Source organism: Mesoplodon mirus (genome assembly GCF_964341445.2).
Source record: "Mesoplodon mirus genome assembly, chromosome: X".
NCBI lineage: Eukaryota > Metazoa > Chordata > Mammalia > Artiodactyla > Ziphiidae > Mesoplodon > Mesoplodon mirus.
In genome coordinates this window covers 92524413-92538962 of record NC_138981.1, presented here as the reverse complement: position 1 = coordinate 92538962, position 14550 = coordinate 92524413, and the positions used below count along the sequence as shown (strand labels likewise).

At 41.2% G+C, this 14550-nt stretch overlaps 1 pseudogene across 1 annotated transcript in view; it reads right to left on the bottom strand.

The window, feature by feature from the left end:
- Positions 1-576: 576 nt before the first annotated feature.
- LOC309796266 (rho GTPase-activating protein 12-like) overlaps positions 577-14550 on the bottom strand; it is a 33150-nt pseudogene continuing 19176 nt past the window's right edge. Inside the window, exons 4-5 of the transcript in view lie at positions 3423-3546; positions 577-2991 (exon numbers count right to left, since the gene is read on the bottom strand). The product of the transcript in view is annotated as a rho GTPase-activating protein 12-like (transcript). The remainder of the gene's footprint in view (positions 2992-3422; positions 3547-14550) is intronic.

Below are 14550 nucleotides of genomic sequence, written 5' to 3'. Positions count from 1 at the left end.
TAGAACAGACAGCCCCAAAATACCCTGAACTGGCTTATGCTAAATTAAAGTCCAGTATATTACAATGTTTTAAATACTATTAGTGTGCTGCTGTGCTACTCCGTAAAGACAGCAAGCCTTCATCAAGGGATCGCATCTGGCTTATAGTGGGTCCTAGCAGTCAAAATGCCAGTGTATGCAGAAACCCTGCAAAAAAAATACACAGGTTTCAAAACAGATATACTACATTTTGTTTAAAATGCCCAGGAGTGTTTTCAAAATAACTGATGGTAAGTATTGTTTTATAGAGTGATGAACCTATTGAATCATAAGAAGAAATTCTACGTTATCCAGTTTGAGGAGAAAAAATGTAGTATCCTTACCAAATTATCCAGTGTATATGACTGGTTAGAATCGCAAGTTTTGACTTTTACTGAAATTCAGAGTATGAAATGCAAACATTCAGGATAAAATTAATTCAAACGTACACACAGTTCTATCAACTTGCAAAGAAGCAGCAAATATGAGGGCCTATCCCACATCTGGACTCTCCCATTCCTTTCTGATCCCTCAGAAAAGTGCAAAATCAAAGAGTCACTGCTTGGTCCAAACATAAAATACATCAGGTATAAGGACTTGGAATCTGATGAAATCTGGCTTCTATTCCACAGGTTGTCTTCAATAAGAGTCAACGTCCGAAGATGGAATTTATCACGAGAAGAATTAACTCTACAATCTGATTCTGGTAGACAGTATGAACTGCTATGCTACCAGTCTCATTCTCTGGCTTTAACAGAGTGGGACCAGACACAATTGCTATACTCTGATACGTCATTCTGTTTTTTTCTCCGTTTTCTATAACTCTTTTGAGATGTGTAAAGAGAGTCTACACTGTGTCCTGATTTGGCTTTGGCAACTGTTTGATTAGATCCTTCACAGCAGAGACACGCTGTCTTGGTTCTTGTTTAACTGCATTAACAAAATCATTAAAATGATCGAATGTAAGGAGAGGTACTGGTAATTCTCGAAGAAACATTTTCAGTGCTCCAGTGATGACATGAATATCTTCCCATTTACTATCCTTCAAGTCCAATTTCTCATGACTGCAAACCTCAGCTTCTGGATCACTGCAAGGTTGCCACTAACTCTGTAAATCCCATCAACATCCAACCCATATTGTTCAACATGTTCAATGCACAATTGCACAAATTTTGGCACTGTGCCATTCTCTCTCTGACACAGATTAGCAAGATTGGTTCCAAATACCTAATCTTTAATATAACCTTTTTCACGAACAGCTTGCAAAGTGGGGCGTCGTGTAAGAAACTTCTTTAAGTTGTTCTTGTTTTCTTTTTTTCTGTTCTGAAGAATCTCTGCTAGATACTTTTGTGGAACGCAATTTCTTCAGATCCTTATGGTCCTTTTCTTTATTGCGCTTTTCTATTCCTGGTGAATCTGGTATATCTTCCTCAATTGCTTCATCAGGTTCTACTGTCTGATTACTGATAGTGCTACTAAGAACTTTAAACCACTCATTGATAACAGCGTCATTATCAAACTGAATCAGCACTTCCGTTCCTTGACGGGGTTTCAGCTCAAATACATTCTTTTTGCTGGATTTATCCTTTGAATCTCAATCATCGCCCTCTTATGGTCCACCGTGAACTCTGGTTTGGACTGATTACTCCCAAACCAGCTTGTGCTACTTCCTTGAGTTTTGGTAAATAGTAAAGATGAACCCTGCAACATGGCCCAAGAAGACAACTAGTTCTTTCAAACCTTTTTCCCATTTTCAGTAACTTGTGTTACATTTAATAATCCATATTTCTCTTGACCCTTTGGACTGCTGGCTGTATCTTCGTTCTTTGGTGAAGAGGGAGAAGACTCATTTTCAGAGTAGCAGGGTTTTGAGGCAGTTGGAGATTCCTTGTCATTGGTGTTCAACACAATGGTGCTATGTCTCCACTTTGTTAACGCTATTGGTTCTTGCAGCCGCCTGTCCAGACTCCTACTTTTAATAATTTCTCTTTGCTGCTGAGATGAGGCATTATACTTTGGCAACTCCCATTCTGACCGAGATCCATCTGCACTGTAGTAATATTGTCTACCTTGATCGTCAGCATGCTTGAGCCACTCTTGATCTCCTGGACTTTGGGAATCTCCTTTGCTGATGTTTGTATCTCGAGTCCAATGAGGGGGTTTCCGAGTTCTTTCCTGTGTTCCTCTGTTATAGTAAAAACAATGCCCTGAACTATCTTTATGAGGTTCCCATTTTCCATTAATCTGAATTGCTGGGCTTCCGGGGATTGGGGGGGAGAGGCGACTGGGATATTTTCAGTTCTTGCAGGTTAGCGTAGACAGGAAAATCTGGCCGTCCTTGATTTGGAGGTGTTGTCGTCCTTATCTGCTCAGTGGAGCTGCTGCTAAGCTTATCACCGGACTCTGAATCTTGATGTATCCGTTCTGAGCCTTCTCCTGCTGAATCACAAGACTGTTCCTGGGAGAAGCCAGCTTTCTCTACATCCAAGAACTCTGGACCGGGAAAGTGACCAAATAAACGTGTCCTATTCTGGCCAGAAACTTTGGGAAAATGTGAGTCACTGTTGAACTTTCCATTATTATGGGTCAGGTTCAGGCTGAGGTTGACAGTCTGACCTGGAATATAATTGGGTCCAAAATTCTGACTGGCATCACGAATAAGACCTGTTCCTTTAACAGACGGCAATGGCTTTCCAAAACTTGAAAGCTCGGGCAATTTGTTCACATTTTCTGTTGACCTCTGAAGGTGGAGTCTCTGCATCATTTTCACAGAATGGTGCGGCAGCCCCGCTGCCTGTTGCACAGGCGGCATCAGGCCTCTGCGGCCGACCTCCCTCAAGTACTGGGCAGGCACATAAAACGCTTTGGAGTTCTCGTCAAGCTTGACCTGCCACCAGTCATCGCTGATCTTCTTCACCAGGATGTATCGCTCCCTTTGTTTTATCACGACCTTTCTGTCCTTCACTTCATATTCTTTTTTTTTTTTTTTTTTTTGCAGTGCGCAGGCCTCTCAAGAGGCCTCTCTTGTGGCTTCTCCCGTTGCGGAGCACAGGTTCTGGACGCGCACGCTCAGCAGCCATGGCTCACGGGCCCAGCCGCTCCATGGCATGTGGGATCTTCTCGGACCGGGGCACGAACCCATGTCCCCTGCATCGCCAGGCAGACTCTCAACCACTGTGCCACCAGGGAAGCCCCGCTTCGTATTCTTAATCATACTGCACTTCAATATACACGTGCCCTGGAACAATCTTCCCACCTCTTCAGCAGTTTTCTTTCCATAATATTCACCTCTCAAAAAGGATGCTTTGCCACATTATGACTCTGTGGCTTGTTGGAGCAATATGGCTTAGAAGGAGAACTAAACATCCAGTCTTACATTTAAACCGAGGGCCCGGTGGCCTCACGGGGGCCGGCTCCGGCGGGGAGCCCAGGCGAGCCCGAAGGGTGCTCACTCGCCTGCAGCCGGGCCGGCGCGTCCCCATCAGCATCCATTTTAAAGGCAAAGCCAGTTAAAGCGAGAAAGCTGTGCTGATGAATTGGACATGGAGTGTGAGAGAGGGTCAAGGATGACTCCCAGTGTCTCAGCCTGAGCAACTAGGTTGATCGGGGTGACGTTTTTTGAGATGGGGAAGAATGAGAGAGGCACAGGTTCAGGGATGGGGGAAATCCTCAGTTGAGTTTGGGACCTTTTAAATTTGAGGAGCCCATTAGGCGTCTAAATGCAGATGTGAAGAAGATTGGAGAAAGGAAATATATATCAAACAAAGGGGTGCAAAGTGCTTGGATGGAAAGGGAGAGTTTCGGAGAAGCAAGCAGAGTTCCAGCAACACCCAGGCAGAGCACGTCACACTGCCAAAAATGGAAAGAGAGCAGATAACTTATTTTTTTCTCATTATCTCCCTAACCAGGGCCGCAACGGGAGAGGCCACAGCAGTGAGAGGCCTGTGTACAGCAAAAAAAAAAAAAAAAAAAGGAAGCAAATTAGAGAGGTTAAAGTTATCATTAGAAAAGAGAGGTAGAAAAAGAAAAGAAAAGAAAGGTAGAACTGAGCAAGTTTTGACTGCCAGCTTTTCTTCCTGACTTCTGCCAACAGGGTGTGCAGTTTTGTTGATGACGACTTTTTTTTTTTTTTTTTTTTTGTGGTACGCGGGCCTCTCACTGCTGTGGCCTCTCCCGTTGCGGAGCACAGGCTCCGGACGCGCAGGCTCAGTGGCCATGGCTCACGGGCCCAGCCGCTCCGCGGCATGTGGGATCTTCCCGGACCAGGGCACGAACCCATGTCTCCTGCATCGGCAGGCGGACTCTCAACCACTACGCCACCAGGGAAGCCCGATGATGACTTTTTCTTGGCCCTGTGCAACAACAGATCGACCACAGAAGAAAACTCAGAGTTTCAGCATTCAGAGGTCACAGCCAGGTAGTGGGGACGGGAGCCAGCCTTGATCAATGCAGAATTGACTTACAATTTAATGCCTTTTTGTTTCAAAGTAAGATACCAGAAGAAGACAACTCAGGGGCAGGCTTCAAATTCCTCCTGCCAACACTGAAACACTAATAGGAGGAGTTGACATCATTGAACACAGGCTACACAGTATCAGGAGAGGGTGACCTGTGGAAAGGGCATGACAACGAAGAGGTAGTGGGAAAAAGAAAGGGCAAAGACCTAAAAGGGAAGGCCAGGAAAGTGATGTACAGAGAAATATCAAAGGAGGGCTAGACCTATAAAATAGAAATTGATGGATGAGGGGATGAGGACATTAAAAAGATCTTTAAGAGGCTTCAGGGACTGTAAGAAAGAGGGCAAAGCAGAGATGTCACGTGGAACATCTTACATAACAAGCAGCTAGTGAAAGCTATTGTAATATATAACATGATGGAAAGAAGGGTGTGCATGTGGAGGAGGCATCCCAGCACATAGTGTCTGCATATAAATAAAGAGTGGAAATTCTATGGCTCCCCAGCCAGTGGAGCCCTGATAAAACAAAAGTAGATGCTACAGTCCCTCTCTTTTAAACAGAAAGGAGACTGAGGCAGTGTGGTGACCAAGCATTTGTGTCAACAGAGTGGCATTAAGCATCTCAGTTCTGTCATTTAAAAGGTGACCACTTTGGGCAAGTTCCCTTGATTTCTAAGACTCAGTTTCCTTGTCCATAAAATGGGGACAATAAAACCTAAATCACTGGGTTGTCATTAGCATTAGCAATGTACGGACGGTGCCTTGCCCATAGGAGGCACTCACCATTATGACTACTAGTACTAGTACTCCTACTACTTTTTCTATTGATTCTATTATTCATCCATCTTTTTACTTAAGAAAAATGAAATAAACAAACAAAATACACTGTTGAGGATTATCCCAGCCCTAATGAAAACTTCTTTTTTCTCCTGGTAAGGAAAGAGAGTGAACCAAAGGAGGAAGGGCAAAAGGCATGACCTTAGACATAAAGCCTTATTCAAGTAGGAGAATGCTGGTGTGTGTGTGTGCGTATTTGTGTGTGTGTGTGTGTGTGTGTGTGTGTGTGTGTGTGTACAGCAAGCTGTCAGAGCAGGAATAACATACAGCTGGCCCTCTGTATTGACGGGTTCTGCATCTGTGGATTCAATCAACTCTGCATGCAAATGCTTGGGGAAAAAATTCCAGAAAGTTCCAAAAAGTAAAGCTGGAATTTGCCACACTGTGGCAACTATTTACATAGCAGTTACATTATATATACAGCTATTTACATAGCATTTACTTGGTATTAGGTATTATAAGCAATCTAGAGATGATTTAAAGTATATGGGAGGATGTGCCTAGGTTATATACAAATACTCTGCCACCTTACATAAGGGACTTGAGCATCCGTGGATTTTGGCATCCATGGGAGTCATGGAACCAGTCCCCCGCGGATAAGGGGGGACTACTGTATTAAGACCATAGATGGGGAAAGGGTGAAGATTAGAGTTTAATGTGTTGAAAAAGTGGTGTCGACCATTTGTGAAAAGGTGTTTGGTGATAGGAAATGAACTGTAAATGGGAAGAATATCTTGAATCTTTTATAATTAAAAACCCCATGGAGGAAACTTACACAAACCTCTTAGATAGCCTCATCCACCAGAGGGCAGACAGCAGAAGCAAGAAGAACTACAATCCTGCAGCCTGTGGAACAAAAACCACACTCACAGAAAGATACAAGATGAAAAGGCAGAGCGCTATGTACCAGATGAAGGAATAAGATAAAACCCCAGAAAACAACTAAATGAAGTGGAGATAGGCAACCTTCCAGAAAAAGAATTCAGAATAATGATAGTGAAGATGATCCAGGACCTTGGAAAAAGAATGGAGGCAAAGATCGAGAAGATGCAAGAAATGTTTAACAAAGACCTAGAAGAATTAAAGAACAAACAAACAGAGATGAACAATACACTAACTAAAATGAAAACTACACTAGAAGGAATCAATAGCAGAATAACTGAGGCAGAAGAACGGATAAGTGACCTGGAAGACAGAATGATGGGAACCACAGCCGCGGAACAGAATAAAGAAAAAAGACTGAAAAGAAATGAAGACAGCCTAAGAGACTTCTGGGACAACATTAAATGCAACAACATTCACATTATAGGGGTCCCAGAAGGAGAAGAGAGAGACAAAGGACCCAAGAAAATATTTGAAGAGATTATAGTTGAAAACTTCCCTAACATGGGAAAGGAAATAGCCACCCAAGTCCAGGAAGAGCAGCCAGTCCCAGGCAGGACAAAGCCCAGGAGAAACAGGCCAAGACACATAGTAATCAAATTGGCAAAAATTAAAGACAGAAAAATTATTTAAAGCAACAAGGGAAAAACGACAAATAACATACAAGGGAACTCGCATAAGGTTAACAGCTGATTTCTCAGCAGAAACTCTACAAGCCAGAAGGGAGTGGCATGATATACTTAAAGTGATGAAAGGGAAGAACTTACAACCAAGATTACTGTACCCGGCAAGGATCTCATTCAGATTCGATGGAGAAATCAAAAGCTTTACAGACAAGCAAAAGCTAAGAGAATTCAGCAGCACAAAACCAGCTCTACAACAAATGCTAAAGGAATTTCTCTAAGTGAAACACACAAGAGAAGAAAAGGATCTACAAAAATAAACCCAAAACAATTAAGAAAATGGTCATAGGAACATACATTTCGATAATTACCTTAACGTGAATGGATTATTTTATTTTTTAACATCTTTATTGGAGTATAATTGCTTTACAATGGTGTGTTAGTTCCTGCTTTATAACAAAGTGAATCAGTTATACATATACATATGTTCCCATATCTCTTCCCTCTTGAGTCTCCCTCCCTCCCACCCTCCCTATCCCACCCCTCTAGGTGGTCACAAAGCACTGAGCTGATACTGCTGTGCTATGCGGCTGCTTCCCACTAGCTATCTATTCTACGTTTGGTAGTGTATATAAGTCCATGCCACTCTCTCACTTTGTCACAGCTTATCCTTCCCCCTCCCCACATCCTCAAGTCCATTCTCTAGTAGGTCTGTGCCTTTATTCCCGTCTTGTCTCTAGGTTCTTCATGACCATTTTTTTCTTAGACTCCATATATATATGTGTTAGCATATTGTATTTGTTTTTCTCTTTCTGACTTACTTCATTCTGTATGACAGACTCTAGGAACGTGAATGGATTAAATGCTCCAACCAAAAGACACAGGCTTGCTGAATGGATACAAAAACAAGACCCATATATACGCTGTCTACAAGAGACCCACTTCAGACCTAGGGACACATACAGAATGAAAGTGAGGGATGGAAAAAGATACTCCATGCAAATGGAAATGAAAAGAAACCTGGAGTAGCTATACTCATATCAGATAAACTTTAAAATAAAGAATGTTACAAGAGACAAGGAAGGACAGTATATAATGATCAAGGGATCAATCCAAGAATAACATATAACAATTATAAATATATATGCACCCAACATAGGAGCACCTCAATACATAAGGCAACTGCTAAGAGCTATAAAAGAGGAAATCAACAGTAACACAATAATAGTGGGGGAATTTAACACCTCCCTTACACCAATGGACAGATCATCCAAACAGAAAATTAATATGGAAACAAAAGCATTAAATGACACAAAAGACCAAATAGATTTGATTGATATTTATAGGACATTCCATCCAAAAACAGCAGATTACGCTTTCTTCTCAAGTGCACACAGAATATTCTCTAGGATAGATCACATCTTGGGTCACAGATCAAGCCTCAGTAAATTTAAGAAAATTGAAATCATATCAAGCATCCTTTCTGACCACAATGCTATGAGAGTAGAAATGAATTACAGGGAAAAAAACACAAACACATGGAGGCTAAACAATACATTACTAAACAACCAAGATATCACTGAAGAAATCAAAGAGGAAATCAAAAAATACCTAGAGAAAAATGACAATGATAACACGACGATCCAAAACCTATGGGATGCAGCAAAAGCAGTTCTAAGAGGGAAGTTTATAGCTATACAAGCCTACCTCAAGAAATAAGAAAAATCTCAAGTAAACAACCTAACTTTACACCTAAAGGAACTAGACAAAGAAGAACAAACAAAACCCAAAGTTAGCAGAAGGAAAGAAATCATAAAGATCAGAGCAGAAATAAATGAAATAGAAACAAAGAAAACAATAGCAAAGATCAATAAAACTAAAAGATGGTTCTTTGAGAAGATAAACAAAATTGATAAACCATTAGCCAGACTCATCAAGAAAAAGAGGGAGAGGACTCAAATCAATAAAATTAGAAATGATAAAGGAGAAGTTACAACAGACATGGTAGAAATACAAAGCATCCTAAGAGATTACTACAAGCAACTCTTTGCCAATAAAATGGACAACCTGGAAGAAATGGACAAATGCTTAGAAAGGTATAACCTCCCAAGACTGAACGAGGTAGAAATAGAAAATATGAACAGACCAATCACAAGTAATGAAATTGAAACTGTGATTAAAAATCTTCCAACAAACAAAAGTCCAGGACCAGATGGCTTCACAGGTGAATTCTATCAAACATTTAGGGAAGACCTAACACCCATCCCTCTCAAACTCTTCCAAAAAATTGCAGATGAAGGAACACTCCCAAACTCATTCAATGAGGCCACCATCACCCTGATACCAAACTGGACAAAGATACTACAAACAAAGAAAATTACAGACCAATATCATTGATGAATATAGATGTAAAAATCCTCAACAAAATACTAGCAAACAGAATCCAACAACACATTAAAAGGATCATACACCACGATCAAGTGGGATTGATCCCAGGGATGCAAGGATTCTTCAATATATGCAAATCAATCCATGTGATACACCATATTAAAAAATTGAAGAATAAAAAACATGATCATCTCAATAGATGCAGAAAAAGCTTTTGACAAAATTCAACACCAACTTATGATAAAAACTCTTCAGAAAGTGGGCATAAAGGGAACCTTCCTCAACATAATAAAGGCAATACATGAGACACCCACAGCAAACATCATTCTCAATGGTGAAAAACTGAAAGCATTTCCTCTAAGATCAGGAACAAGACAGGGATGTCCACTCTCAGCACTATTATTCAACATAGTTTTGGAAGTCCTAGACAGGGCAATCAGAGAAGAAAAAGAAATAAAAGCAACACAACTTGGAAAAGAAGAAGTAAAACTTTCACTTTCCACAAATGACATGATACTATATATATAGAATCCTAAAGATGCCACCAGAAAACTACTAGAGCTAATCAATGAATTTGGTAAATTTGCAGGATACAAAATTAATGCACAGAAATCTCTTGCATTCCTATACACTAATGATGAAAAATCTGAAAGAGAAATTATGGAAACACTCCCATTTACCATTTCAACAAAAAGAATAACATACCTGGGAATAAACCTACCTAAGGAGACAAAAGACCTGTATGCAGAAAACTATAAGACACTGATGAAAGAAATTAAAGATGATACCAACAGATGGAGAGATATACCATGTTCTTGGATTGGAAGAATCAATATTGTGAAAATGACTATACTACCCAAAGCAATCTACAGATTCAATGCAATCCCTATCAAATTACCATGTCATTTTTTACAGAACTAGAATAAATCATCTTAAAATTTGTATGGAGACACAAAAGACCCCAAATAGCCAAAGCAGTCTTGAGGGAAAAAAATGGAGCTAGAGGAATCAGACTCTCTGACTTCAGACTATACTGCAAAGCTACAGTAATCAAGACAATATGGTACTGGCACAAAAACAGAAACATAGATCAATGGAAGAAGATAGAAAGCCCAGAGATAAACCCACATACCTATAGTCAACTGATCTATGACAAAGGAGGCAATGATATACAATGGAGAAAAGACAGTCTCTTCAATAAGTGGTTCTGGGAAAACTGGACAGCTACATGTAAAAGAATGAAATTAGAACACTCCTTAACACCTTACACAAAAATAAACTCAAAATTGATTCAAGACCCAAATGTAAGACTGGACCCTATAAAACTCTTAGAGGAAAACATAGGAAGAACTGTATTTGACATAAATCACAGCACGATCTTTTTTGATCCACCTCCTAGAGTAATATAAGTAAAAACAAAAAATAAACAAATGGGACCAAATGAAACTTCAAAGCTTTTGCACAGCAAAGGAAACCATAAACAAGACAAAAAGACAACCCTCAGAATGGGAGAAAATATTTGCAAACGAATCAATGGACAAAGGATTAATCTCCAAAATATATAAAGAGCGCATGCAGCTCAATATTAAAGAAACAAACAACCCAATCCAAAAATGGGCAGAAGACCTAAATAGACATTTCACCAAAGAAGACATACCATTGGCCAAAAGCACATGAAAAGCTGCTCAACTTCACTAATTATTACAGAAATGAAATCAAAACTACAATAAGGTATCACCTCACACCAGTTAGAATGAGCATCATCAGAAAATCTACAAAGAACAAATGTTGGAGAGGGTGTGGAGAAAAAGGAACCCTCTTGCACTTTTGGTGGGAATGTAAATTGATACAGACACTATGGAGAACAGTATGGAGGTCCCTTAAAAAACCAAAAATAGAATTACCATATGATCCAGCAATCCCACTACTGGGCATATACCCAGAGAAAACCATAATTCAAAAAGACACATGCGCCCCAATGTTCATTGCAGCACTGTTTACAATAGCCAGGTCATAGAAGCAACCTAAATGCCCATTGACAGACGAATGGATAAAGAAGATATGGTACATATATACAATGGAATATTACTCAGCCATAAAAAGGAACAAAATTGGGTCATTTGTTGAGATGTGGATGGACCTAGAGACTGTTGTACAGAGTGAAGTAAGTCAGAAAGAGAAAAACAAATATCGTAAATTAATGCATGTATGTGGAACCTAGAAAAATGGTATAGATGAACCGGTATGCAGGGAAGAGTTGAGACACAGATGTGGAGAACAAACCTATGGACACCAAGGGGGAAAACCACGGTGGGGTGGGGATTATGGTGTGCTGAATTGGGCGATTGGGATTGACGTGTATACACTGATGTGTATAAAATTGATGACTAATAAGAACCTGCAGTATAGAAAAACAAACAAACAAACAAAAAACAACTAATACTAAACTTTCTTTGGGTTATTTGTATGGAAATTTGTTAATATAATAGTTTCAGACATTAAATAAACAAAAAAAAAAACAACAGAAAAACCCCCCATGACATGGCTTAGCCCTTCATCTGTCTGGCATAAAACAGGGGCAGCTCGAACGGAGAGACAGAGAGGAACTGGATAATCTTATCCTTTTCCGAGCTGTCTCTTTTTGCTTCTCTTCTCTTGCCTCAGAGAAGAGGCAACCGTCCCAGAGCCTCAGAGCTGAGCTGGGCTACACGTCGATAAATGCTTGCCTGGTAGAGCTGGGGAGGTTTCTTTTCTTTTCTTGGCCATGTGTCTTATTTTAGTAATAAGCAACAAGCAATACAGAGAATGCTCAGACTGAGGGGGAAGAGGATAAGACAGACAATCCTCACAACTCTGGTGAAAGCCTGTTCCTGGGGGTGTGGGTAGGAGCACTGCCCACGGAGAAATGCGTTTCATCAATGGTTCTGAAGAGGAAAAGGAGCCCCAGGAGGGGACAGAGACTGGAACAAGCCACACAGGGAACCAAATCAAAAAGCTGCCAGTAAGAAGAGCAAGGCTTATAGCAGCCCCAAAGTTAAAAAGCAGAGAGCTTAGAAATGCAAAAGGCTACCTACCTATGCTGTTCTTCGGGGCGCAGGCTGGCTGCTGGTTTGGGGTCAAGGTCAGGGGCTCAGAGAGGCCCTAGGAAGAGGAATGGCTACATAACTTGCAAGGCTCAGTGCAAAATGAAAATGCAGGGTCCTTTGTTCAAGAACTATTAAGAATTCCAAGACAGTGACAGCAGAAGATTAAACTAAGCCTGGGCCTTATTGAGCATTGGACCCTGTGGGACTGCATGGGACCCACACCCATGAAGCCAGCCTTACCTAGGAACTTTTTTTTTTCCTGCGGTACTCGTGCCTCTCACTGTTGTGGCCTCTCCCGTTGTGGAGCACAGGCTCTGGATGTGCAGGCTCAGCGGCCATGGCTCATGGGCCCAGCCGCTCCGCGGCACGTGGTATCCTCCTGGGCCAGGGCACAAACCTGCGTCCCCTGCATCAGCAGGCAGGCTCTCAACCACTGCGCCACGAGGGAAGCCCTACCTAGGAACATTTTTAAGTGGATCCCCAAATATAGGCTCATTTTATTTTATTTTATTTTATTTTATTTTTTGGTCACGCGGCCTGGGGGATCTTAGTTCCCTGACCAGGGATCAAACCTGTTCCCCCTGCAGTGGAAGCATGGAGTCTTAACTATTGGACCGCCAGGGAAGTCCCTCACTATTTTACTTAATAAATCAAGATGATAGGGCTAGAATAACGTTTGTGTTGTTTTGTTCCAAGCTTTGTTTTCTGAATTTGAAAACTTTTATATTATTTTATATTGTATAATATATATTCTATTAAAACAATGCAATTGTCTAGTCATAACAGTAAATGAAGAGAAAGTGTGAATATCTCTTGCAGATGTGCATGAATGGCCAAGCACCTGTCCTTTAAATAGGAGCTCTGTTTCCTATTTCCTTTAGAGGCCCTGGTCATGTGTGATTTTGACTGAGGCTCTGGAAAATGGAGAATAAAGGAGGGGAAGACTATGTCCAGGACTCGCCTTCTCTCAGCCCCATTCTGCACATATATTCTCATTCTGGGCTCTTCTCCCAGCTCCCCTCCCTCCCAAATCTTTCCCTGAGCTCTTTAATGTTCATTCTGTTTATTTGTCACCCCTTGTGGCAGCTGTTAAACCAAATCCTTACTTTGGGACTTGATAATTAAATGGAAAGAATTAAGCATTTATCCTGCCTTTCCAGTAGGAACTATATTTCAGCATAATTAAATAGCCATAGTTTCATTTAACTTTGTATTTATTTAACACTTACATAGTACTTACCATGCACCAGGCCTTATTCTGATTGCTTTAGTAATACTACCTCCTTTAATTCTCATAGCAACCACATTTTACAGATGAGGAAATTGAGGCACTGAGCAGTTAAGTGACTTAGTCACACAGGTAGCAATGGTGGGACCAGGATTGGAATATAGACAGTCTGACTCCAAAGTCCATACTCTTACCGCTGCCCTAAGCTGCCCTGGTTGAACAAAGGAAGTTCTTTCTTGAAGAATGTCAGCTAGTAAATAGAGATGGAGTGATAGAATTAAGAAACTATTTTTAAAACTCTCATGAATTCACTGATCCAGGCAAAAATTTTCAAGTGGCATTAAAACTATTGTGTGGATAGTTGATGCGGAGCTGGACATCTGTGTGGGGCTAAAGTAACAGTCCACAGACTATTTTCTGGGCATCGGGAGGCAAAGATAACTCTGTAATGGATCTGGCTGCCATCATGCTGATGCAGTGGTCAATCATAGCATTACTACCGGTGGAGCAACCAGACGTGTGTCTTCTGATGTGCTGCAGTATGTGACACAATGCTACGTTGATGTACACTAGCCAAAGACATTGGACTTGAATGTGATCAAGCCTTTAGACCTAACGTCCTGTTTACAGGAAATATAGGAGATTGAGGAACAGCTAAATAATACCACAAGCAAGCATGTAGACAAATCCCAAAAGTGGGACGTTCTTCAGAACAACTGGCCTGGTTTCTTCAATAAGTCAATTTAACATGAAATTAAAAAAGAGTGTTCTGAAGTCAAGGAGATGTAAGGGACATTATCAGATGAATGCATGATTTTGGACTGAATCCTGATTTGGACAAACCAGCTGTAAAGGATATTTCTGGAATAATTGGGCAAAATTTGAGTACGGGGCTTCCCTGGTGGCGCAGTGGTTGAGAGTCCGCCTGCCGATTCAGGGGACACGAGTTTGTGCCCCGGGCCGGGAAGATCCCACATGCCACGGAGCGGCTGGGCCCGTGAGCCATGGCCACTACGCCTGCACGTCTGGAGC